The sequence below is a fragment of the Rhinatrema bivittatum genome, chromosome 1 (genome assembly GCF_901001135.1).
Source record: "Rhinatrema bivittatum chromosome 1, aRhiBiv1.1, whole genome shotgun sequence".
NCBI classification, from domain to species: Eukaryota; Metazoa; Chordata; class Amphibia; order Gymnophiona; family Rhinatrematidae; genus Rhinatrema; species Rhinatrema bivittatum.
Genome location: NC_042615.1, coordinates 457,123,333 through 457,150,158, shown reverse-complemented (window position 1 = coordinate 457,150,158; position 26,826 = coordinate 457,123,333). Strand labels below are relative to the sequence as shown.

Genomic DNA, 26,826 nt, shown 5'->3' with positions numbered 1-26,826 from the left:
ACATTGGCCATCCTCCAGTCTTCAGGTACAAAGGATGATTTTAATGATAGGCTACAAATTTTAACTAATAGATCTGAAATTTCATTTTGGAGTTCCTTCAGAACCCTGGGATGCATACCATCTAGTCCAGGTGATTTTCTACTCTTTAGTTTGTCAGTATGGCCTACTACATCTTCCAGGTTCACAGTGTTTTGGTTCAGTTCATCTGACTCATTACCCATGAAAACCATCTCCGGAACAGGTATCTCCCCAACATCCTCGTTAGTAAACACAGAAGCAAAGAATTCATGTAGACTCTCTGCAATGGCCTTATCTTTCCTAAGAGCCCCTTTAACCCCTAGGTCATCTAACGGTTTTACACTTAACTTGACAATGCTTATGCTTTTCCCCATTTTCTCCATATTGATCCTTCTTTCAATTTTGGAAGGAATTTATTTTGGCTAAAATAGCCTCTTTTACCTCACCTTTTAACCATGCTGTTTTTGCCTTCCTTCCATCTTTCTTAATGGTGAAATATATCTGGTTTGCGCTTCTAAGATTGTATTTTCAAATAGTGTCCATGCCTGTTGATCACTTTTAACCTTTGCAGCTGCACCTTTCAGTTTTTTCTAACTATTTTCCTTATTTTATCAAAGTTTCCCTTTTGAAAATTTAGTGTTAGAGTTGTAGATTTACTTATTGTCCCCCTTCCAGTCATTAGTTCAAATTTGATCATGTTATGATCACTATTGCCAAGTGGCTCCACCACTGTTACTTCTCTCACCAAATCCTGTGTTCCACTGAGAATTAAATGTAAAATAGTTTCCTCTGTTATTAGTTCCTGAAGCAATTGCTCCATGAAGCAGTCATTTATTCCAGTGGTCCCCAACTCTGTCCTGGGGGCCCACCAGCCTTTCGGGGTTTCAGGATACCCACAATGAATATGCATGAGAGAAAATTTGCATGCACTACCTATCTAGGTGACATGTATGGTCTGCTACCTTTGCACCAGGTAGTCTAGTTACTTGTTGGTCTTCATATCCACCAGCCACCCAGCTATCTACATTTCTAATAATCAAATCACCAACTATGATGGCTGACCTAACCCCTCCTGGGCAGTAGCCCTTGGAGACTTGTTTTTAGTGCGAGAGGACAACACATCACTTGGAGAGCAGGTTCTTGCTATGGGATCACTTCCTGCCACACCAGAGTGATGTCCTCCAACCAGGAGACCTTTCTGATCCAAGGCAGCATTGGGGTTGCCAGACTGGATTTTGGACTTGACTACTGTGGTCCCTTAAAGTCTCATCAATGTACCCTTCTATCTGCCTCAGCTCCTTAAAATCTGCCACTCTAGCCTCCAGAGATTGGACTCATTCTCTGAGAGCCAGGAGCTCCGCACCAGGTACGCATATACAATCTCTTACCAATGGGTAAAAAATCATACATGTGACACTCAATGCAAAAGACTGGAAAATCCCCCTCTTGCTGTTGGACTACTCCCTTCATCTTAATTTAATTGAGTTCCTATTAAAGTTTAGGTTACTATGGGAGTTGGAGTTCCTAGTTAAGTTTATGTTGCTAAGTTGCAATTAGAGTACTTTAAATGTACAGGTGTATTTACTAAGTAATCTGCTAGTGTTCTACAAGGGGATGACTAAACTCTCAATCAGGCCTGGTGCAATAGTATGATTTAGAGAAGAACCTGATTGATTTTAATGAGAAAGTATCTCTTGCTTAAAAATCAAGGGTTGAGATTGGATGGGTGGGTGAGAAAGAGACACTAGAATTAACTCCCTCTAGCTTGCTTATTATCTCAGACACACACAAACTCTAAAGAATATATCCCACTATTTCACCTCTCTTCAAACCTTTTTAAGTCCTAAGATTTCCCAAAGCTATATTTACGAATCCTCTTCAACCACCATTAAGTTGATCTTCACGCAAAGGATTGAAATATTTGAGATTCGCATACCTAAGGGCACACACTTCCAGGCCTCTTCTACTGCAAAGGGTGCGGGGCCTCTGGAAGCTGGGGCTATGGATTTGAAAGCATGTATCGCTCGCTGTGACCTATGGAGTCCTCTCCCGGGGGATGCTGGAAGCAGTACGCAGATGAGCCTTCAGGTCCTCTCTTGCCCTTCCAGTCTTCTTCTTCTAACACCGAGTCTCTCATCATTTCCATCATTTTTATTAATGATTTAAATGACGCTCTGGTTGGTTTTCAACAAAAATTTACTTCAATGAAAAATACTTCAAGTTCAATTCTCCAATTGATCTTCTCACAAAACTAAACAGTCCAATGTTACCTCTCTCCTCAGTCTGAATCAGTGACCCTTAGGATGGTAGGCAGTAGTGAAAGGCCATCCTCTCCCTGGTGATAGAGAGTGGAGTCCTAGTGGGGACTTGGATCTCCTATCTCAGCCTCTGATGTTAGCTCTGGACCTCTGGTGTTAGAATTCACAATCAATGTCCTAAAATCCAATGTATCTATTCTCTTGGTGGGCAGGGACTGGTGGCCAAAAAGATCCCTCAAATGTTCTCAAAAACTCCTCTCCCACTCTCACAAAACCCATCCCTTCCAGACATGGGGGATACTGGCCAGGGATAAGTCTCTTCCCCTGGATCAGGCTATATGGCCTGAATTGGGATTCACTATAATCTCTTTCCTGCTTCTCAAACTCCAACTCAAAATACCTCACTGCTCCACATGCACAGCCTACATTTAAGGGGGCTGCTAACCAATCCAGGAAAACCTCTGTAGAAGAACCTGCAGGGAATGGTCTACAAACCACTGAATGCTAGCCTAAGGCTTAAGCTAGGGACAGTTTAGTTAGTGAGGGACTCTTCATAGACATCCATAATTCTTCCCAACATCAGGATGCACAGTGCCAAAGTGCATATTGTTCAGCTGCAGTAACCTTCCCCAGACAGCTTAAGATTTGATTTTACTTACCAGGTCTTTCCAAAATGGTCCTGCATTGTACTCAAAGTGAGGATGTTCAACTGTAAATGCCCATCCAGAAAGCTTACACTTTGATCTTGCCCCAGTCTACAACAATCCTAAAGCCCCACTGATGGGACCTCTAATAGCAGAATGCGCCTTCTAACAGCAGGATTAAGCATTTATCAGTCCTGGTTCAGAAGAAAGAGTTCTCAATGTTTAAAGTGAACACAAAGCTGTTATGGTTTTATAAGAATGTGAACCCTGGGCCGAGATGAGAGATGTCTCTGCCCACAGGGAGGATCCCTGTGAGCCTCACTGTCGGTGGGCATGGTCTTAGTGACGTAGGACACAGCTGTGATAGAGACTTCATTAAGAAGAAAGACAAGGCATAGCCCTAGGAGTGGGAGATGCCAATAAACACAGTTCTTGAGCAATAGGGTATACCCAGGATGGTACTGCTGATGTGAAGATCCGGTAGTGGCCCGCAGCGTGGGGTACACCAGGAGATTTCTTCAGACGGCTGGAGATTACCTCAGAAGTGCAGATCTGGTAGTGGCCCACAGTGCGGGGTATGCAGAGGATGACTGTACTGAAGATGAAGATGTAGCTATAGTCTGAGATGCAGGAACCCTGATGTGGATCTAGTAGCAGATGCAGCAATACCCTGCAGCCCAGGATATGCTGGAACAGTAACTATGGTGTACCTTGTGCAGATCGGGTAGTGGCCCAAGGCACAGGGTACACCATAGGGAACTTCAGTAAGGCTGGTATCATAGAAGATTGTAGCAGGTACTCACAAGAGGAAGTTCCAGGAGAGTCCTGAGAAGCGGGTCAGGAGAAGTCCAAGGCAGAAAGGCCCTCTGAGGAGCGGATAGCCAGGAACACGGAAGGGCCCCCGAGGATCAGGTACCCAGAGTGTCCGAACACCAAGGGAAGACACTGGAACTGAAGATCCAAGAATGGAGCGGATTCAGCAATGAGAGAACTCCTTGCTAACTCGTAGAAGCACAGGGCCAGTCAGCTTAAGTACAGCAGCGAGTTGATGTCATACGGAGGGGATTCCCCCGAGGTTCCCGCCATGACGTGTACAAAGGAGGCCCTTGCGCGCGTGCGCCTTAGGTGATTCCGGAAACAAGATGGTGGTTGGCATCGCCCACGCCGTCCCGGGAACGCCGAGGAGGTCGGCGGTGGTTGGCAGAGCCCACCATTCGTCCTAGGATTGCTGGTGCGGGGAAAAAAGAGGTGAGAATGAGAGGTCGCAGTCGTCTGCGACCGAAGGGCGTAACAAAAGCACTAGATATCAGCAGACTGACAATTTTCACTGCTTTCTTAAAGTTTGTCAAGTTGTTAGTCCTGGGTTTTAGGAAAAGCAAGAAATCTAGAGACGGTAGATATCCTCCCCAGAGAACTTACACTTTGATTTCACTTACAGCTTCCAGTTATAATATGTCTGGGTGGGTCGAGAGCAACATGGGTACAATCAATTATACCCATTATGTTTGGCATGCTAGTTAAATCATCTCCCACCACTGTGTATACTGTTCGGGATATTTAATGTAGTCCCTAACCTGTTTCATCATGGCCTGCAGCACTTAACTGAAAACGATGACGGATCCATTTGACCTATTACAACCACTGTATTTTAGAATGCGCCAGTAGCCAGAAAATGCAAGGCACTGGAGCTTGACTAAGCCTGGTATAGCATGTCCATGAGCAGAGGATCAATAACATTTATAATTACTTTGTAAAGAAACAGAATTGCCCTGGATTTCAGTCTGGACCTCATCTGTCTCTGGTAACTCCAGCAATATTTTCTTCAGGTGAAATATACACTGTCTGCATGCCCTTCTGCAAGCCAGGGCAGCCTGATCCTCTTGCCTTCTCTCTTCTTCAATGTTTCTTTGTCTCTCTCTTTGTCCTTTGGCTTGTGCTGCTTGAATTCTTATGTTTACCAGCATGTGGTATGCAAGCAGCATTAAATGTGCATGTAAGTCATTCTGACACACAGAGAAGCAACTAGAATGTCGGGGCATGCATGGCGAAATATTTCATTTCATTTTAATTTCATTTTGCTTTTATGCTAGTGCTCACTAATTCATATTAGTATGTACTAACTTGAAATGGTGCACACTATTTTGAGTTAGTGTGTACTATTTCATTTAGTGCTTTCTATTTGAATGTGTGCACTAATTTAATTTATAAGGAGGAAGCTTTAAGACAACTTTGAGACACTAAGTTTTATAAGTGTCTTGAAGTAGACTCAACAGTTCTTTTAAAACTGAGGGTTGATGGTTTGTTGTCTGCAGCAATGGACAATGGCTGAAATACTCAAAAGGAACATCAGTTTTTATCAGTAGAATTTCAGAAAGTACAGTGTTTTATCATCTTCCGAAAATTCACAAATCTTTAGAGCGCCCACCCGGTCACCTAATTATATCAGCTAAGGGTTCTTTATTTGAACCATTATCTCAATTTGTTGATGTATTTTTGCGACCCCTGGTTCCAAAATTACCATCATATATTCATGATTCCGGAGATATAATCAAAGTGCTACAAGGCTTTGATGACTCGTTGAAAGAAGTATCTTTGGTTACTATGGACATAGTCTCTCTTTATATAAACATACCACAAAATGTATGAGAGGCTTCATACATAATAAACTGCACTCCAGTTCAGTTTATTGTTGATCTAGCCATTCTGGCATTAAAAGAAAATTATTTTCTTTTTGATCAAAATTTTTAACAGCAAGTTGGTGGAATGACCATTAGAGATGTGAATCGTGTCCTCGATCGCGCCGGCAGGAGATCGACTGCAGGAGGTCGTTCAGCGGCGGTCCGGAACCCCCGCTGAACGACCTCCTGCAGTCGATCTCCTGCCGGCGCCATTTTCCGTACGGAAAACGATTCGCGGCAGGAGATCGTTTTCCGGACCCCCGCTGGACCCCCAGGGACTTTTGGCCAGCTTGGGGGGGCCTCCTGACTCTCACAAGACTTGCCAAAAGTCCAGCGGGGGTCCGGAACGACCTCCTGCAGTTGAATCGTGTTGGTCTATGGCCGCCGCCATTTTGCGCAGCCATTTTGAAAAATGGCGCCGGCTGAAGACAACACAATTCAATTGCAGGAGGCCGTTCCGGACCGCTGCCGTTCTGGACCGCCGCTGGACCCCCAGGTAATTTAAGGCATTTGGGGGGGGGTTTGGGAGGGTGGGGGATTTAATTTAAAGGGTCGGGGGTGGGTTTTAGGGGGTTTTAGTGTGCCGGTTTTCCTTCTCTCCCCCTTCCCCCGATTTACGATTTTTTGACGATAAATCGGGGGAATTGGTATTGTATCGTGGCCCTAAAGATTTTTGACGATTTAAAATATATCGGAAGATATTTTAAATCGTCAAAAAACGATTCACATCCCTAATGACCATGGGTGCCACAATGGCCCCAAGTGTGGCCAGCCTTTATGTAGGAGACTTTGAAGACAAATGGTTACAACAGTCTCCCTTTGCCGAGTTCATCTTGTGTTGGCAGAGATTTATTGATGATGTCATCATTTTTGGACAGGAGGTCGAGAATTATTTGGGCATGAAATGGTTGAATTGATGTGACCCTTGTTTACAGTTTGTTGCACTATGGGGATACAAAGGTGTCCTTTTTAGATATTTCTATTTCTAAAAATGATGATATCTTCTTTTTTTACCATATATCAAAAACCCACAGATCGCAATACACTGTTGAATTATGCAAGTTGCCATCTGCAGCATTTAAGGGATAGGATCCTTTTTGGACAATTTTTACGCTTGAGGCAGTTATGCTCGACAGTGCAAGAGCATAAATGTCAAGCATTAGAAATGCACACTAGAATTGTGCAGAGAGGATATCCATTTACAGTGGTTAATCAGGCTATGAAATGGGCACAGTGGAACAATTGGGACCCGTTGTTAAACACTCCATGTAAGAAAAACACAAATTGTTTGTGACTTGCCATTCTCCCCTTTCATTCATAAAATAGTTAAAAGTATTAGGCATCATTGGCATGTTTTGCAATTATTCTCGTTTTTTAAAGAGAAGACTATGATAGTTTATCAGAGAGGTAAAAACATAAAAGATCAGGTGGTGCATTCCTTTTTTTGTTGATAAGAAATGTGATTTGTCAGAAGAGGCAGGCCACTTTGTTTGTAATTCTTGTTTAGTATGTGCCCAATCCCATTCAAATGTTAACTTAACCTTTAAAAAGTTATATTGGTTAAACCAAGGGCTAGAACCTCTTGTGTTTCTAGTAAATTAATTAAAGTAATTTGGTGCCCCTGCCAATTACTATAGGTGGGAAGACTTCACATCAACTTAAAATCTGCATTATTGGGGAGGCCAAAATGGCCGCTCTATAGAGAAGATGTGAGCAGACTCTCTCTGTGTTTTCTCTTGAAATTTGCCTTTCTTATAGACTATTACTTCAAATCTCACTATGCCTCACACTAAAAGAAAGGCGAAGCTGAAGTTTTCTGTTACCTCGACTCCGAACCCGGATTTAAGGCAGCCACAAATCGAGGTGCTGTTCACTGGTTCTCTGAGAAATTTGCTGGCAGAAGGAAATGCGGGAACACCTGATGCTGAGCAGGCATTGGGACCCCAGGTGGAGGAAACATCCCTCAGTCCTGGCGCACCGGTAACCCCGGAACCACCATCCGAAATCTTCAGCTTTCTGGAGACGCTACAGCTGAATGGCTGGAAGGAAAAGTGGCATCAGAGAAGACACCAGCCCCGAGAAAGGACACGAGTGAAGCGTTACTTTCGGTGAGCCGAATATCTCAAAGTTCCGGGGGCATGGAGGCCACGAAAGATCAGAAGGACAGTAAGCCTGGGGAACCTGAGGCTACAGGGAGGAGTGAGCCAGAAATTCACATTGAAATGGGTACTTTGCCTCTGGTTAAACCTCAGGAAATAACAATTGATATCATTTGGAATATGTTTCTATGGACTCTTCTATAAAATCATTGTCAAGTCTATTAAGAGAAAATCTACAACATATTAAGAATGTTGATGAAAAAATCCTAAACCTGGAAAAAAGAGTGGAGGTGGATGAGCAAAAAATTAAAGATATAAAAGAAATTCAAAATAATTTAGTAAAGTCTGAGAATATGTGTTTCAATAGACTTGAGAGAATGGAAAATGAATCTAGACGGGTAAATTTAAGGATACTTAATTTTCCGAAGATAAAGGGACATTCTCCACGAGATTTATTCAGAAGTTATCGTAAAGATATTTTGAAGTTTCCTGAGGAGGGAATACCAGCCATATCCAAAATGTATTACTTACCAAGGTCTAAAGAAAAGAAACATGGAAACCATCAGCAACAGCAAGTAAAGAAAGAGAGAGAAGAATCTATAAACATTACTGCACTGCTTGAAATGACTTTGGAGACTGTAATTGAAACTAGGGAAACTTTGTTAGTTTCTTTTGTATTCATCTCGGAAAGGGATTCGGTCTTAAGAAATCTCCTTAGAAATCAAGATCTCTTATTTTATGGTTATAGAATCTGAATTTTTCCAGATGTAACAAAAATTACTCAGGAAAAGAGAAGGAGATTTCCACAAATGGGGTCTGAAGCCATTAACAGGGGTACAAAATTTATACTCAGATTTCCCTGCAAATGTATTTTAATATATCGAGAATCCAGGTATATCTTCTTAGAACCATTACAGTTATGTGCATATTTGGATTCACATTCCTGAAATGAGTCTTAGAGGTTCAGTAATATGGTTAAGCTCAGAAACCTAATACTATAGAGTGTGATATTTAATCAAAAAAGAATTTCCTCTTTTTATTGCTCAGTTTATATTGGACTCCCCATTTACTTATGATTAGTACAAATATGAAAATATTATATCCTGAAAGCATTATTTTGATTGTTAAAAAGTTACTAATTATCTGTTATCTGAGAACAATTGTTCTGTATATTTGATTAAAATTCAATAATAATAAAATTTAAAAAAAAAATCTGCATTATTGAACATTGAAGCACACTTAACTGTAAAAAAATGGATGCACCTTTAGTACAACATTGGATTTTAACCATCGGTTTAAGGATCTATTTTTTATAGTTCTTGATGTGCTTAATTGAGATCTGAGGGGTAGTGATATCAATTTGCTTCTGCTACAAAGTGAACAGAATTGGATATTCAATTTGAGAACAATTCAACCTGAAGAATTGAATAAAGAAGTTGATTGGTCAGTTTTTTTGTGAAGAGGAGGGTCTTCCATGATGATAGGTAATCCAGCATTGGGTTGTCCATTTAAATATCTATGCTTGAAGAGCAGTGGTGAGCGTTTTCCGCCATTTTGGAAGCTGCATTGTAGAGCTGTTATAGCCGCAAGAGAGGGTATGTTTTCCAGTCGTTAACTGGTCTTCTTTTGATTAAGAAGGTTTTTTAAAAATTGAGAATTTCATTTGTGTGTTCCTTCTCTCTAGAGTTGTGTTGTTCCCCTGATGAAGGCATTTTCAAATGCCAAAACATTGGCAATGTCGGGTTTTCAGAACTGAAGTAAAAGTACCGCAGCAGGTTTCTGAAGAGTTTTGCAGATATTGAATTGTTTAAATGACTACAGATAAGTAATACACAGATAAGTAATGACAAGTTAAGAGAATTTATTAGTTAATATCATATAATTAGTTTTTGGTTTTAATAATTAAAAAAGAGCAATTAAAATAAAAAATATGGGAAGAAGTAAGTGACACAAATTAAGTGCTCCTATATGATACCTGTTGCAGCCCATTGCGGGTAAGAGCCTGTGGATTATATTAGAAAGAGCACATCTTTTCTGATACTGACTCCCATTTCTTAGTATATGTTTATAATCATGGTTTGGTGGTAGTTTTGTGTACAATACGAGGTTGTTTTGCCATTAGATTTTCTAATTTAATTTAGTGCATGCTATTTCAATTTAGTGTGTGCTATTTTAAATTTGTGCATATTAAAATGAATAAAATGAAATTTCATGGGTTTCATGTCGTTTCTTATTAAAAGAGACATGAAATGATATTGACAATGTCGTTGTCTATGTCATTTTGAACAAAAGTAAATCTCTATTGCTCTGGGCAAAGCAACAGAATAACATGGCTCCAGAAATATGAGTTAACTTTTATTCCACCTTAGACCCAGGAGTTACATTTCCAGCATTAAGAAAATGTACACTAAGCAGACTGAGCATTAATATACCTCCCCACATTGCAGAGTTATAGCTAACATCTTCATTAGCATGGGATTTGCATGGAGTGTGGATTTAAACTCCTGCTGAAGTGCAGATTTTTTTCAGTGCTAAAAGCCCTATTAAATAGAGTTAGGTTAGTGCTGAAAAAGAAGCACTAAAACTTTGGTTAAAATTCACGCTAAGGTCAGAGCACTTTATTAAATTGACATCCAAGTCTGGCAATCCTTAGTCCACTTAACCAGAAATCCACTCTACAAACCTTAAGGCAAATCTTCAGCGAAATCCAAGGTGCATGGGGACTAACTCTTTTTTACTATGTATTTTTTAAATCTTTTTTTTTTTTGGTTTTTTCCATCTCTGGAGTTCCCTTGCACCCAAAGAAAATCTCCCAAGTGCTAGGGCCAGGAAACCCCACTTGGGTACCAACCCCTTCTCAGGACAGGAGATGGGGGAAAAAGAACATGAGCCAAAGTGGGCTCATGAGTTTAGTAAAATAACCCTCCTCCCACTGGGGAGTGTCAGGGAGCACTAATCACTCTCTCTGATATCACTCATTCAGCATCTGTGAGGATGCTGATGTCTTTAGTAAAGGGCACTTTGGTGACACCCTTAGACTATGCATAATACGTAGCACTATACTTCCCACAGGCAATCAGCAAGCACCTGCCTGTTCATACCTAAACAGTAGTGCTATTTATTTGCCTCAAGCAACTCACAGCTCTGAATGGATGTACTGTTGCATGAGGTGGGAGTAAGTCTGGGTCAGAATAACTTCAAGCCACATTTACTGTATTTTACCAATTTATAGCCTGTGTTTCCTTTTCCACTTAAGACAGATAACAAGATAGCTCTCACTACTTCCGTTTAGAACTATTTTGGCACATTTAAAACTTGTTTGCCCTTTGGTAAAAATGTTTAAAAAATTAGCAGAAAAGAAACCTTCTCTTTCACTCTGTTACAGAACACCACCAAAAATGTTTACCAACCATCCTCTATTTTTAGGCTACATATAGAGTAACAGAGAAAGACAGCAGATAAAGACTAATACGGTCCATCTAGTACATAAGAACATAAGAAATTTATTTTATTTATTTATTTGGGGCTTTTATATACCGACATTAGTAAACAAACATCATACCGGTTTACATTGCAACTGAAAGCTAGGAAAACAGAGTACATAAAACAGGGCCGAGGAAAGGGAACAAAAAAGAAAACGTGAAACTGTAACTAGAAAATGAAGAGCAGGAGGAAATAGAGCGTAATTCGTAATGGAACAAGAGGAGAAACAAGTGGGGTAGGTAGAAACTTATGTACAAAGGTGTGGATTTATATACACAGGGGGTGTGCTAGGGAAGGTGAAATGCCATACTGGGTCCAACCAAGGGTCCATCAAGCACAGTATCCTGTTTCCAACAGTGTCCAATCCAAGTCACAAGTACCTGGCAAGCACCCAAACATTAGATAGATCACAAGCTACTATTGCTTATTAATTACCATCATAGCAGTTGCTAGTTTATAGATTTATCCTCTAGGAACTTATTCAAACCTTTTTAAAATTCAGTTACACTAACTGCTGTAACCACATCCTCTGACAATGAATTCTAGAGCTCAACTATGTGCTGAGTGAAAAAGAATTTTCTTCGATTTGTTTTAAGTGAGGTACTTGATAACTTCATGGATTCCCCCTGGTCCTTATATTATCTGAGAGAGTAAATAACCGATTTTACATTAACTTGTTCAAGTCCTTTCATGATTTTGTAGACTTCTATCATATCCCCCCCTCAGTCATTTCTTCTTCAAACAAACAGCCTTAACTTCTTTAGCTTTTCCTCATAGGGGAGCTGTTCCATGTCCCTTATCATTTTGGTTGCCCTTCTCTGCACTGTCTCCAGTGCTGCTATATCCTTTTTGAGATGCGATGACCAGAATTGCACACGGTATTCAAGGTGTGGTCTCACCATGGAGTAATACAGAGGCATTATGACATCCTCTGTTTTATTTTCCATTCCCTTCCTAATAATTCCTAACATTCTGTTTGCTTTTTTGATTACCACAGTACGCAGGGAGGATGATTTCAATGTATTATCCACTATGATGCTTAGATCCCTTTCCTGGGTGGTGACTCCTAAGATTGAACCTAACATTGAGTAACTACAGCAAGGATTATTTTTCCCTATACACATTACTTTGCACTTGTCCACGTTAAACTTCATCTGCCATTTGTAAACCCAATCTTCTAGTCTCAAAAGGTCCTCCTACAATTCATCACAATGTACTTGAAACTTAACTACTCTGCATAATTTTGTGTCATCTGCAAATTTGATCACCTCACTCGTCATACACCTTTCCAGATCATTTATAAATATATTAAAAAACACTGGTCCAAGCACAGATCCCTGAGGCACTTCACTGTTTACCTTTTTCCACTGTGAAAACCCGCCATTTAATCCTATTCTCTGTTTCCCTTCTTTTAACCAGTTTGTATGTGGGATTTTGTCAAAAGCCTTCTGACAATTCAAATACACCACATCTACTGGTCCACCTTTGTCCACATGTTTATTCACCCCTTCAAAAAAATGTAGGAGATTTGTTAGGCAAGACTTCCCTTGGGTAAATCTATATTGGCTGTGTCCCATAAAACCATGTCTATCTAAATGTTTTGTGAGTTTATTCTTTGTAACATTTTCCATGATTTTTTCCAGCACTGAAGTCAAGCTCACTGGGCTATAGTTTCCCGCATCACCCCCGGATCCCTTTTTTAAATATAGGGGTTACATTGGCCATCTTCCAATCTTCAGGAACATCAGATGATTTTAATGATAGGTTACAAATTTTTACTAGTAATTCTGAAATTTGATATTTTAGTTCTTTCAGAACCATGGGGTATATGCCATCCAGTCTAGGTGATTTACTACTCTTCAGTTTGTCAATCATACCTACCACATCTTCCAGATTCACCGTGATTTGGTTCAGTCGATCTGAATCATCACCCATGAAAACCTTCTCCGGTACGGGTATCTCTCCAGCATCCTCTTCAGTAAACACTGAAACAAAGAAATCATTTAATAAGAACATAAGAACATGCCATACTGGGTCAGACCAAGGGTCCATCAAGCCAACAGTGGCCAATCCAGGCCATAAGAACCTGGCAAGTAACCAAAAACTAAGTCTATTCCATGTTACCGTTGCTAGTAATAGCAGTGGCTATTTTCTAAGTCAACTTAATTGGCCTTATCTTCTCTAAGTGCCCCCTTAATCCTTAAACATCTAATGGTCCAACCAACTCTCTTGCAGGCTTTCTGCTTTGGATATATTTTAAAAAGTTTTTATAATGAGTTTTTGCCTCTATGGCTAACTTATTTTCAAATTTTCTCTTAGCCTGTCTTATCAATGTCTTACATTTAACTTGCCAATGCTTATGCTTTAACCTATTTTCTTCTGATGGATTCTTCTTCCAATTTTTTAATTAAAATATTTTGGCTAAAATAGCTTCTTTCACCTCACCTTTTAACCATGCCGGTAATCATTTTCCCTTCCTTCCATCTTTCTTAATGCATGGAATACACCTGGTCTGTGCTTCTAAGATGGTATTTTTTTTTAATCGATTTCCATGCCCATTGCATACTTTTTACCTTTGTAGCTATACCTTTCAGGTTTTTTCAAACTATTTTTCTCATTTTATCAAAGTTTTCCTTTTGAAAGTTTAGTGCTTGAGCGGTAGATTTTCATACTGTCCCCCTTCCAGTCATTAATTCAAATTTGATCACCTTTGCCAAGCGGCCCCATCACCCTTTCCTCTTTCACTAAATCATGTGCTTCACTGAGAATTAGATCTAAAAGTGGCAGTTGCAGCTACCCAATACACTGCCCAATCAGATTTGTTTGACACCACCTTCCTCTGATAAAATCATGTCTCAGATCCTGCAATCCATTGAACAGAAAATAGTTCATTATACTTTCCTTTAGCCATATCTCCATTAATTCTCCCATCATCTAAGTAAGGTTAACTATCATGTAATTTCCAGAAGGGGTAAGCAGGGAAAAAAATCTAGTTTTGATTTTTTAGTTTGTTTTCGGGAGGTTTGTTCCCCACGAATTTTGGTTCATGGAATGTTTGATTAATTTCACTTGCATGAAAAAAATGAATCAAACATTAACAAAATAAAACCCCTAAAACAGACAAAATACTGATAAAAAGGCCTCCCACCCAACTTGAAAAATTCCAGGCAAGGATCTCCCCAGCCCCCACATACCCAGTCTGGTGGGGGAGGGGGGGATCCGCCACTGGTGAGGCCTAGGCTTTGGCCTGGGTTGGAGTCCAGGCCTGTCGCTGCAGCCCAGGCCGAAGCCGAAGCCTTGTGTAAGCCAAGGTTGAGGTGGGTCACCATGACCTCAGCCTCAGCCTACCTAAGGCTTTGGCCTTGGCTGGAGCCTGGACCTAGGTCCAGACCTGAAGCCGCAGCCCAGAGGCCGTCTCCTGATGCCATGGCCTAGTCCCAGACCCAGGCTTGACACCAGTGCCCCGGCCTAGAGACAGGCCCAGGCCTGGAGTCCAGGCCTCAGATTTCCAATGAAGCATTCCTCTTCTGTCTTCTTTCTTTGTCAACTGACACCACGCATAAGAACATAAGAACATGCCATACTGGGTCATCCCAAGGGTCCATCAAGCCCAGCATCCAGTTTCCAACAGTGGCCAATCCAGGTTACAAGTACCTGGAAGTACCCAAAACATTATGTAGATCCCCTGCTTCTAATTCCAGTAAAAACAGTGGCTATTCCTTAAATCAACTTAATTAATAGCAGTTAATGGACTTCTCCGAGAACTTTTCCAAACCTTTTTTAAACCCAGCTACACTAATTGCACTAACCATATCCTCTGGTAACAAATTCCAGAGCTTAATTGTGCATTGAGTGAAAACGAATTTTCTCTGATTAGTTTTAAATGTGCTACTTGCTAATTCTTGGAATGTCCCCTAGTGCTTCTATTATCCAAAAGAGTGCACTGGGCATGCCGGAGTTAATTAATTTAACATCCAGGATACCCCAGGTCTCATCCACCCAAGGTTCCCTGAAATCCCAATTTTTGGATGGGGACTCAATTTGGTGATCCAGTCACAGGTATTACATCGCTACAACATCGCTACAACATCGCTACAACATCGTTACAACATTTATAGAAAACTAGAACTAGAGCTATGTATTGGCTGGTGTACACTTGAAGTTCCTAGTATCTGGTCAATCAGACACGTGAAGTTACATAAAAGTATATTAGCAGTAGCTGGTCCAGTAAAAATAATTTCTTAAAGATTAAAAAAAAAAAATCAAAAGGCACTCTTCTTTAAAGAAGCCCTTGAATTACACTGGCCATTTCTGTTTGGTCTTAACTACTATCATAAGACTTGCATTCTGTATTCCTCGAATATAGCAGTTTGTCAATAAATGTGATCTGCCCTAAATCAAATAACAGTCTTCAGCAGGTTTGTCGTTGTATTATGTTTTGTTTTTATTATACATTTGCATATTTTATTGTAAGCTGCCTAGGACTATGGATTGCGTGGCCTATACATTTTAAAATAAAAATACATTGCTTTTTCCTTTTAATCTATTTAATGGGAGTTGCCCATCCCTGGTGCAGAGGGTGAGGGTGTACTTCTTCACTTTGCCATAGGTGCCAAATTGTATTTATTTTATTTGTATTTATTTATGAACTTTTAATATACCGACATTCATAGAACACAGCACGCCGGTTTACAATTAACTCAAAGAAAGGAAAATTACATTTAACGTGGGGGGGGGGGGGGGGGGGGGGAGCAGGCAAGAAAAGGGGAGAAGAGAAGGGCTGGGAACGGGAGGGACTAAGAGTAGAGGACTGAAACGAAGTAAAGAAGAGAGAGTGGAGAGGAACCAAAATAGCTATAGAAACTTACTATATTTACATCATTGGGAGAGTACATAAAGTAACTGGGCTAGCTATATACATAAATATATTGTAGGTCGAGTTCTGCGAGGCAGGGTGGGCCTTGTCTGGGTTTGGTTAGTATCTGGGTAGGCCTGTTTGAAAAGCCATGTCTTGATGCCTTATTTTAAAGTTGCGTAAGGATGGTTCTAGAAATTGCCTGGTTATAACCTCTGCATAACCTTCACTTTTTATGTGCTTACAAACCCTTTAATCTATATTCAGCTCTCATCTGCCTACATATCGGTGACCTTGTGGATCCCAAGGATACTAGAAAAATCACTAAAGGATCTCCAGGACTGTAGAAAATACTGATTTTTTTTTTTTTTTGCATACAGCAAAGCTAGTATACTGAGTACTTAAAATGCTACATAGTAATACTTGATAGAGTCACATTTTTATCATACAAACTAGTATAAGCTATTGTCTCTGAAGATTAATTTTAAAAAAAAAGTATACTTTCCTTAATGGGGGAGTGGCTCTTTTAAGAGTTGGGCCACATGGATTACTCATCAATGCAGTGGGAGAAGCACTATGAGGGCCATAGGGATGGCCCTCACAAGGCTGCTTGTGTCACAATGGCAGCACTAGCAGGGGAAACACAATACAGGTGACATCAGCAAGGGCCAAAGAATTGTGCCAGGATAAGCCTCAGGGGAGTCATCAAAGGCATTGATCGCAGCATCCCTGGTAACTTTTGATTTTGGGTTATCCTGAGAATGTCGGGGATTATTTGTGGTAGGGGTGGGAGGGAGAGGGGGGAGCAGGTTGTGTGCACGTGTGTGTGGAGAGCAGGTCACTAACTTTCTTCTTGCTCATAAGCACACAGTCACTCTTTCCCACGCCCACTAACCATTATGCCTCTCATTCTTCTGCATATGCACTGACTCTCTCAGTGTTAATTCTCGCTCCTGCAACCCCCCTCACACACACACACACACATACACTTCCACCTACACTCATACTCATGCTTACACATGCTCCCTCAGTGACACCAACTCCCACACATGGCCTCTCACAAACACACACAATCACGCACTCACACTCACATGCCCACGCTCACATCCATTCTCACACATGCCCTCCCACAGACACCCACACTCACATACCCATGCTCACATCCATTCTCACACATGCCTTCTCACAGACACCCATTCTTACACACACACATACACTTCCACATACACCCATACTCACATCCACATGTGCTCCCACACACACTCCCACACATGCCCTCCCACAGACACCCATGCTCACATCCATTCCTACACAAACCCTCTCACAAATACCTACTCTTACACACACATAAGCCCACTGACAGACAGTCACATCCACTCCCACATATGTCCTCTCACAGACACCCATACTCACGCAAACAAGCCCACTCATGCTCTCTCTCCCAGCCCCCTAATCCACCAGCCGCAGCTGCCTCCATCCTTGGACCCACACAGCTGACAGGACTCCTCTTTCTGCCAGCCACATGGGCCTATGCTTTCTGGGCTTTCTCCTGTTCCTTCCTTCTGGCCCATGCAACCACTGCTACTACTTCCAACTATGGGGGCCGATGCTATTTGTGGCTGACAAATCTCTTTCTCCCCTTTCAGCTGCTCACTGGTGATCCTCATTCTGCAGGCCCTGATGACTTCTAATGGGAACGTCAAGTCCTGAAGGTGTAAAAGGGAGAGAAGGTTCTTATGTGTGTCAGTGTGTGGTGAACTAATGCACAGTTATGGAAAATAAGATAATGTTAAAATGTTTCCCTCTTTCTCTGTTTAGCACTTACTGCTTATGACTGGAGAAGGGGGGTTGAGCTGATGTCGTAAGACACACTTTGTTTCTCACTCTCTCCCTGTTTTCTGCTTTCAGGTTTCTTCTGATCTGCCCTGCAGCTGTGCTGCAGCTACTAATGAGACAAGGCATTCTTGTTTTGCATAGATGTTGTTTGTTTCTCCAAATAAATATGAAACAGTTTTTTGTTTTTTTTTTTTAACTTACCACTAAGTGGTGTGTGTATTCTTTCTGCTGGAGTACTTCAACCTTTGAACGCAAAGTTTGAAGCACAGCCTCCAGCAACTTCCTTTTTCGGCTCCCACACAGACCATCTTGGCTATGTAACCAGAGTTTTCCTGGGCTTACCCAGAGACCTGGCAATTCCTTTGGAATTCTGGAGTCTCTGGGTCAAATCTGGGAGGATTCCCAAGTATGATCAGCAGCACCGGGTGGTGCAGTAGAGAGGAAAGTCACAGAGACTGAAGCAGCAGAGAAAGCCACAAGAGTGGTGGTAAAGTGGTGGTTGAGTGTGCTGCTGTAGTGGAAAAGAGCTCAATCAGTGGGCAGTGGGAGGTGAGGCCTTGTGGTGGCTTCAGTACGCTTAGGAGGTGTTTTGCTGGGCCAGCGGGCAGGTGTTGCTGGCGGCATTGGGCCACTTTAGAAATGACTGGTTGTGGTGGCATTGGCCACAGAGTTGCTCCAAGTCTGAGATACAGGCAGCAGTCTGTGAGTGGGGTGGGGATGTGCCAATTCAGTCAGACTGTGTGTGGGTAAAGTACCCTAAGAGCCGCATGACTTGATGCTGTGGCCTGCTGAGTACACTGATGATACCGGGATGTGCATCATTGCATACAGCCAGCCACCAGCAGACTAGTCATATTTATAGTCCTAATGAACTACAGAAAGTTGAATTAGCCACAGCGTGCCTGTAACCGCACTTCAGGAGCAAGTGAGGTGGTATTATTGGAGAAGATGAGAAAAATCTATTTCGGTAATATTCTTTTTGTAAAGTTAGGAAACTTTGTTTTTATGTCAGAGCTCCTACCGTCTCTTGCGGCAGTCATTGTTTGCACATGTACGGATTCCTTACTAAATAAATATGTCCCTTTAATAAAGGATATCTTGTGGAGTAGAGAGTAAAAGGTATGATCCATTTGTAAGAGTGTCGCAATGGATTGTGTCTGTAAAGGTACAGAGAGATCCCTAGAGCTTCTAGAAGAATCACGGAGACAGTGATGAAGGGAACATGCAGAAACTTTCCAGGCCAGGGTATGTGTTGTATATACTTAGAAGGTACCAACAGTTTGCAAGACAGATGTTGCAGTGGATAAGTCAGGATAATGCACTGTATCCTCAGACAAGACATAGTCTGTTTTTCATTCAGCAGTGAATTTTAGGAGCTGTTTGCGTTAAAAGGCCCATATACACAAGTATATGGGCTGAGCACGAGCAACTCTTTGTTTAAAACTGGCAAATTTATGGGGTCATTTTCAAAAGGATTTACCCATGCAAATGTAACATACTATTGTAGCAATTTTCAAAAGCCATTTACCCACGTAAAGTGCACTTACGTGAGTATATCCTATGGTCAATTCAATGGCACATATTGTAGCAATTTTCAGAAGCCCACAATGGAGATAATTTTCAAAGGAGTTAACGTGTATAAATCTAACATACTATCTTAGCAATTTTCAAAAGCTATTTGTTCTAGTAAAGTGGACTTAAGTGAGTAAATCCTATGGACAATTCAATAGTATATATTGTATCAATTTTCAAAAGCCCACTTACTCGAGTAAAGTGCATTTACACATGTAAAACCCAATTTTACTCATGTAAATGCTTTTTTAAATCAGGCCCTTTGTGCATATATATGTATGTACGAGCAACAGAATGTGTGAAAAAAAAGGGTGAGTTGGGAGTGGGTTGGGACATTCTGGGGCATGGCCAACATTTACATATATAAATCCCGTTTTTAAAACCAGCAAACGCAGCCTGCATCGTGCTTTTACCTGTGCTTATTGACTTCAGCTCTTTTTCTGATGTAAATCAGAATAAAACTCGTTATAGCCAAATATTGACTGGGCTAGAGGTCTGGCTAAACTTGGGGGAAGGCTGATGAACCAGAGGAGCCTTGATGACCAAGAGATTAGCTGTCCAAACTGGTTATTTTCTTCATGTGCGCATGTTTTTAAAATGTGCTCACTTGCACGTGTAAAAGCCGACAAGTCCTAAGGAAAGATGCGCGAATAATGTTTCCTTGTATAACTGCTTAAAATTAGGCATGCACGCACACACACATGATAGGCATATTTTATGTTATACGCACACATGATTTAAAATTGCAGCATATGTGTGCTTGCACCCACATATATGGCATGTATGTGCTCATTTTAAAGTTACCATCCAATTGTGTAAATTCATGTTCAAGGTCCTTTAGGGGCATTTTTCAGGGATTTATCAGCACGTTCACATTTCTGAAATCGCTGTGTTTAGTAGGAAAGGCCCTAAGGAGCATAATGCAATGTCTGGTGTGGGATAAAACACTCTGCGGCCTATTTACTAAGCTGTGTTAAAAGCACTTGATAACATGCATAATTTGCAGGCATTATTGCCTTCCATTTAACGTGCTAGTCACAGTTAGGGTATTTTTTCAGCCGTCCACGGAAGGCTGAAGACTGCATGAACAAAATATACACAGATTTTAGCCTGAATTTTCAAAGCAGAATTATATGAATAAGTCCGCATTGAAAATGAGCAAATATGAATCAAGTGCAGTGTGGCATATGCACGCACATTTACACCTGCTCCTTAGCAGGTATGCGTGTGTGAGAGTAGATATTTGTATATTCATACTTTTGAAACTTGAAAGTATGCATGCACATGCTGTCCCTGCCCCAAGTCCACCCCATAATACCTCCTGCACATAAAAGTAGCACCTGGAATCGCTTTCCTATGTACTTTTACAATGCAACCTCTAGACAATTTTCAAAAGCCCATTTATATGCCTAAAACTGTATTTTGTGCACGTAAAAGCTTTTGAAAATTCAGCTCTAGAGGTTTTATGTCTTTTAATGAATAGTACATTAAAGCACTGCCATGCGGTGTGTTTAAATTTCATGTTGCCTTGTGTTTTAAGTGCAATATAATAGTTACAATTTCACAGTCAGTGATGGTGGCATTAATGTGGATTTTTGACTTAACCCAAGCCACATGACATTGTTGAGCCGATTACCTTAGGTTTACAGTTTGATTAGGTCATTTGATGTAAGAGAAGTAAGTAATATTTACTAGATCCCTTTCTCTATCTCAGCTAATTCAATGTTTCTTTCCGTGTTTCTTTTTATGGAGTGCAGCTGTGTCCTCACAAGCCTTCCTCTACTGAGTCCTTCAAGTGCATTCTGCGATGACAGGTAAGTATTTCCTACTTTTGCCAAATAAAATATGTGCTTTTGTAGTGAAATTACTCAAAGGCCTCTACTGGAAACAGTTCAGAGGGTTGGATACACTGCTCCGAGGTTAGCTTTCCTCATGTCCTGTTTAGGGTTGCCAACTTTTCCACAGACCAGGACTGGACACTCAAAGACTAAAGGGGGCAGGGCCCTCCCCTCAGTTGCATTAATTTGCATAAAATAAAATCAAGAAATATAAAAACAATATAGTAAAGTCGTAATAGTAATAAATATTTCACAACAACTGATGAGTAGAATAAAAACCAATAAATGAATGCCAAACTCCTCCTGCCTTTTTGGGCTTCCAGCTCATTGAAAACCTGCCCTAAGTGCACTACAGCGCTTGAGCCTTCATTGTGTGAAACGTATTTTCCCCATCATGGTTATTCCTTCATCATATCCTGTCTGAGACTCCCACTCGCACACGCGTCTGCTTGCTCCGGATGGGGAGGGTGAGAGAGAGGTTGTGTTCTGAGAAGGGGTGGGAATTGCTCTAGTGAGGAGTGTGCGCCTATAACGTGAAGCCTGGGGAGAGAGGGAGATGGGAGGAGGGGAGGAGGGGCGTCAGTTACTCAAGGGATGCGTGTTGCTTGAGGCGGGGAATCTTTCTAGAATAACTGGGATATTGTAGTACTTGCCCTTGGCAAAATGAGGAGGGCAAAGTAAATGCTGCTAGAAGGGGGGTGTATGGCAGAGAGGAGACCAGAGGGATGCTGGGAAGGAAGGGGTGGAAAGAGGAGCCAGGGAAGTCAACCATCCAGAATGCACCGTGCCAGGCCTGGGGTGGTACCACCAAGGTGCCTCATCTGGGCAAAAGTAAGGGGGTAGTGGAAAGAGGGGAGGGGGAGAAAGGGCTGAAAGGTGAAAAGGGGGGATAGGCAAGAGAGGTGAGAGCTGGTAGGAGGGGAAAATCAAATGTCAGGTGAGAAGAGGGCTGAGGGGAAAAAGAAAGAGAGGGGGTCGAGAGCAACAGACAGTGGGAATAGGAAGAGATGGAAGAGGATGGGGAGAGTGGAGGAGGCTGGGGGGGGAGGGGGAAGAATAGTCCCTCCCCCAACAGATTCTTTCTCCTTCAGCAAAATCCTCTTCTCCCTTCAGCCCCCTCCCCACCCCATACCCCTGCTGTGCTCCCCATTTAGTCCTCCATTCTCTCTGTCTTCTGTCTCTTCCCCCTCTTCTCTTCAGCCTTCCTTCTACTTTTCCCTATTTTATCTTCACCTCTTTCCCTCTCCAGTCCTCTTACTCTCTCTAACGCCCCCTCCCCTACTCATTGCTCCTGCTTTGCTCCCCAGACACCAGCTCTCCTAGTCTTCCCGTCCATCCATTTTCCATACCTGTGGTCCCTGTCCTGATGGTTGCAAGTCAGGCTTGGATTGAAGACAGTAGTGCTGAGCCAGACAGAAGCAGACCCCCCACGTGATGATGGCAGGCAGCAGGTCCTGCCGAGTCCCACACGCAGCACGGCAAAACTAAGGCAGCAGTTCCCGTGCTGCACAGTGTGCACTCAGGGACACAACACAGCTGCCACGGCAAGAATCAGGGAAGGCTGACACTTACCAGCAGCAACAGCACCAGCAAAAAGGGTAAAAGCGTAAACTACTATTTTTTAAACTTGTTTGCAGCGGAAATTATAGCTTGATTTAACTTCCATTCAGGCCGATACAGTAAAGTGCGGCCGCAGTTACCCTGCTTCTAACCCGCTTTCTACTCACAATTTGGCCGCGTTAGTCCAACCCGCGATTCATTATCCCTTTTAACCCATCCTTACTGCTTCTTTAAATCAACGGGTACCCCTTTCCGCCCACGGCATGTATATGAGATGTAAACGATCGGATTAGCTATTCCCTGCCATTCAGTAACGTGCGCCCCAATTATCACCTTTTTAACCTGTAGTTTTGCCGCCATTTAACCTGCTAATTTACCGCCTACCCTTACCCCTGTGTTAGTGTGGAGCGTCAGGCAAGCCCCAGCAGAGAGAGACAGCAATAGGCAGGCTCCGGTCAAAATCGACTCGACATGTTATTAAAGCAAATGTGAATAAAGTGCCACAAAAGTAAACTTACTGCATGTGAGTGACAAACAGTCCTCTCTCCCCTCCTCCCGAGGCACGCACCGCAGCTCCCCTGCCTCCCGGGGGCAGCCGGTGGCGAAAGCCGCTTCCAGCAGCCCCCGCCGGTGAAGGTGGATGAACACACGCCTGTATGTACAATTTGGGCACTCAAGGCAGTGAAGGCGCATGAGCGCACGCCGTGCGTGATGTCACGGCGCCTCGGGAGGAGGGGAGAGAGGACTGGCAATCCCCGATGCCCGAGCGTAGGAGAACCATCCACTTCCTGGTACCTGTCATATCAAATGACATTTGAAATGACAGGTACCAGTGCACCCAGGATACTGTATAGGCGCTGTATAGCGCTCTATACAGTAAAATGGATTGCTCAGGCCTACCGCTTCATGGACTTGCTTTGGACACGGCTTGCATTTGCGTCTAATTTAATACTGTATCGAGCGGTATGTGATCGAACTGTGTGTGCGGCAAACGAGGGTGCGCCCGGCACTGCCGCACACTTTCTAACGTGTCCTTACTGTATCGGCCTGTAAGCAAGTTGGAGGCAGGGGCAGGATGAAAGCTCACCTTGTCAATCATTCACTGGCAGCAGCTCTCTAATTGGTGGGATAGGTGGGACCATGGCTTCAGTGAATCACCCCTTTCTGATGCTCATGCCCTATAGGCTGTGAACCTGAGCATGTGCAGAAGCCTTTTTTGTTTCCTGCATATGTCCAGCAAGCTGATTGGTACAGCAGGCAGAAGGAAAATATAATCTGAGTGGTTCCTAACCTGGCCATCATTTTCTAACTCTGCTGCCTGCCTTGACCTTACACGGTTACACTGTGTAACTGGACACTGTACAACTGATGGAAAAACCAGACCATCTGGTCCAAACCTGGGCAGTTGGTCACCCTAGTCCTGTTGGAGTCCAATCCCCAGGGCTGTGATTACTATATTGGGGCTTTTTGGCGCACTCTGTCTTTTGATCCTAATCAGTAAGACCCTGGCCAAAGAAAATGTATAAGTCTGGCATTATTCGCTAAGCTTGAGGCCCGCCTTGTGTTTTCTCTGGTCTATAGCAAAACTTCTGAAAGCATTGACTGGAGGATGAGGTGGGACACTTTCAGACTTAGGGATAAAGACTGGCAGGGTAGAAGAGAGGAGAAGGAACTTACCTTTTCTTGTGGCAGTCATTGTTTGTACATGTAGGGATCCCTTACTAAATAAATGTGTCCCTAAAGGATATCTTGTGGAGTAGAGAGTAAAAGGTATGATCCATTTGTAAGAGTACCACAATGGATTGTGTCTGTAAGGATACAGAAAGATCCCTAGAGTTTCTAGAAGACTCACTGAGACAGTGATGAAATGGAGACTGGAGAAACTTTCCAGGGTATGTTTTCTATATCCTTAGAAGGTACCAACAGCTTGCAAGACATGTGTTGCAGTGGATAAGTCAGGATATTGGACTGTATCATCAGACAAGATTGCAGAACATAAGAACCTAAGAACATAAGAAAATGCCATACTGGGTCAGACCAAGGGTCCATCAAGCCCAGCATCCTGTTTCCAACAGTGGCCAATCCAGGCCACAAGAACCTGGCAATTACCCAATTACCCTAAGAAGACATTGGGTAATTGCCAGGTTCTTGTGGCCTGGATTGGCCACTGTTGGAAACAGGATGCTGGGCTTGATGGACCCTTGGTCTGACCCAGTATGGCATTTTATTATGTTCTTAGGTTCTTATGTTCTGCAATCTTGTCTGATGATACAGTCCAATATCCTGACTTATCCACTGCAACACATGTCTTGCAAGCTGTTGGTACCTTCTAAGGTACCAACAGCTTGTTATAAAAAGCTAGCCAAAGGTAAGAAAAGGCTTAGAGCTAGTATATTTGTTATAAAAAGCTAGCCAAAGTGTAGGAAAAAGTTTAGAGCTTGTGTGTATCTACAAAGGATACGAATGAAGCAGGGGAATTAGGGCATCCCAACAAAGAAGTTCCAATAAAAGTAAAAGTAGTCCATGTGCCTATACGTAAAGAATTTAAAAAGGGCTCCAGGGGCGATCCGGGAAACTACAGACCGGTTAGCCTGACTTCAGTGCCAGGAAAAATAGTGGAAAGTGTTCTAAACATCAAAATCACAGAACATATAGAAAGACATGGTTTAATGGAACAAAGTCAGCATGGCTTTACCCAGGGCAAGTCTTGCCTCACAAATCTGCTTCACTTTTTTGAAGGAGTTAATAAACATGTGGATAAAGGTGAACCGGTAGATATAGTATACTTGGATTTTCAGAAGGCGTTTGACAAAGTTCCTCATGAGAGGCTTCTAGGAAAAGTAAAAAGTCATGGGATAGGTGGCGATGTCCTTTCATGGATTGCAAACTGGCTAAAAGACAGGAAACAGAGAGTAGGATTAAATGGGCAATTTTCTCATTGGAAGGGAGTGGACAGTGGAGTGCCTCAGGGATCTGTATTGGGACCCTTACTGTTCAATATATTTATAAATGATCTGGAAAGAAATACGACGAGTGAGATAATCAAATTTGCAGATGACACAAAATTGTTCAGAGTAGTTAAAACACAAGCAGATTGTGATAAATTGCAGGAAGACCTTGTGAGACTGGAAAATTGGGCATCCAAATGGCAGATGAAATTTAATGTGGATAAGTGCAAGGTGATGCATATAGGGAAAAATAACCCATGCTATAGTTATACAATGTTAGGTTCCATATTAGGTGCTACAGCCCAAGAAAGAGATCTAGGTGTCATAGTGGATAACACATTGATAACACATCGTCAGTTCAGTGTGCTGCGGCAGTCAAAAAAGCAAACAGAAAGTTGGGAATTGTTAGAAAAGGAATGGTGAATAAAACGGAAAATGTCATAATGCCTCTGTATCGCTCCATGGTGAGACCGCACCTTGAATACTGTGTACAATTCTGGTCGCCGCATCTCAAAAAATATATAATTGCGATGGAGAAGGTACAGAGAAGGGCTACCAAAATGATAAGGGGAATGGAACAACTCCCCTATGAGGAAAGACTAAAGAGGTTAGGACTTTTCAGCTTGGAGAAGAGACGACTGAGGGGGGATATGATAGAGGTGTTTAAAATCATGAGAGGTCTAGAACGGGTAGATGTGAATCGGTTATTTACTCTTTCGGATAGTAGAAAGACTAGGGGGCACTCCATGAAGTTAGCATGGGGAACATTTAAAACTAATCGGAGAAAGTTCTTTTTTACTCAACGCACAATTAAACTCTGGAATTTGTTGCCAGAGAATGTGGTTAGTGCAGTTAGTAGTATAGCTGTGTTTAAAAAAGGATTGGATAAGTTCTTGGAGGAGAAGTCCATTACCTGCTATTAAGTTCACTTAGAGAATAGCCACTGCCATTAGCAATGGTTACATGGAATAGACTTCGTTTTTGGGTACTTGCCAGGTTCTTATGGCCTGGATTGGCCACTGTTGGAAACAGGATGC

At 42.2% G+C, this 26,826-nt stretch overlaps 1 long non-coding RNA gene across 1 annotated transcript; it reads left to right on the top strand.

Annotated features, from left to right (window-relative positions):
• The first annotated feature begins 16,702 nt into the window (after positions 1 to 16,702).
• LOC115081087 lies at positions 16,703 to 18,020 on the top strand. The gene is made up of 3 exons (XR_003853727.1): positions 16,703 to 16,767; positions 17,682 to 17,765; positions 17,944 to 18,020. It is a non-coding gene; the product is annotated as an uncharacterized LOC115081087 (long non-coding RNA).
• The last annotated feature ends 8,806 nt before the right edge of the window (positions 18,021 to 26,826 follow it).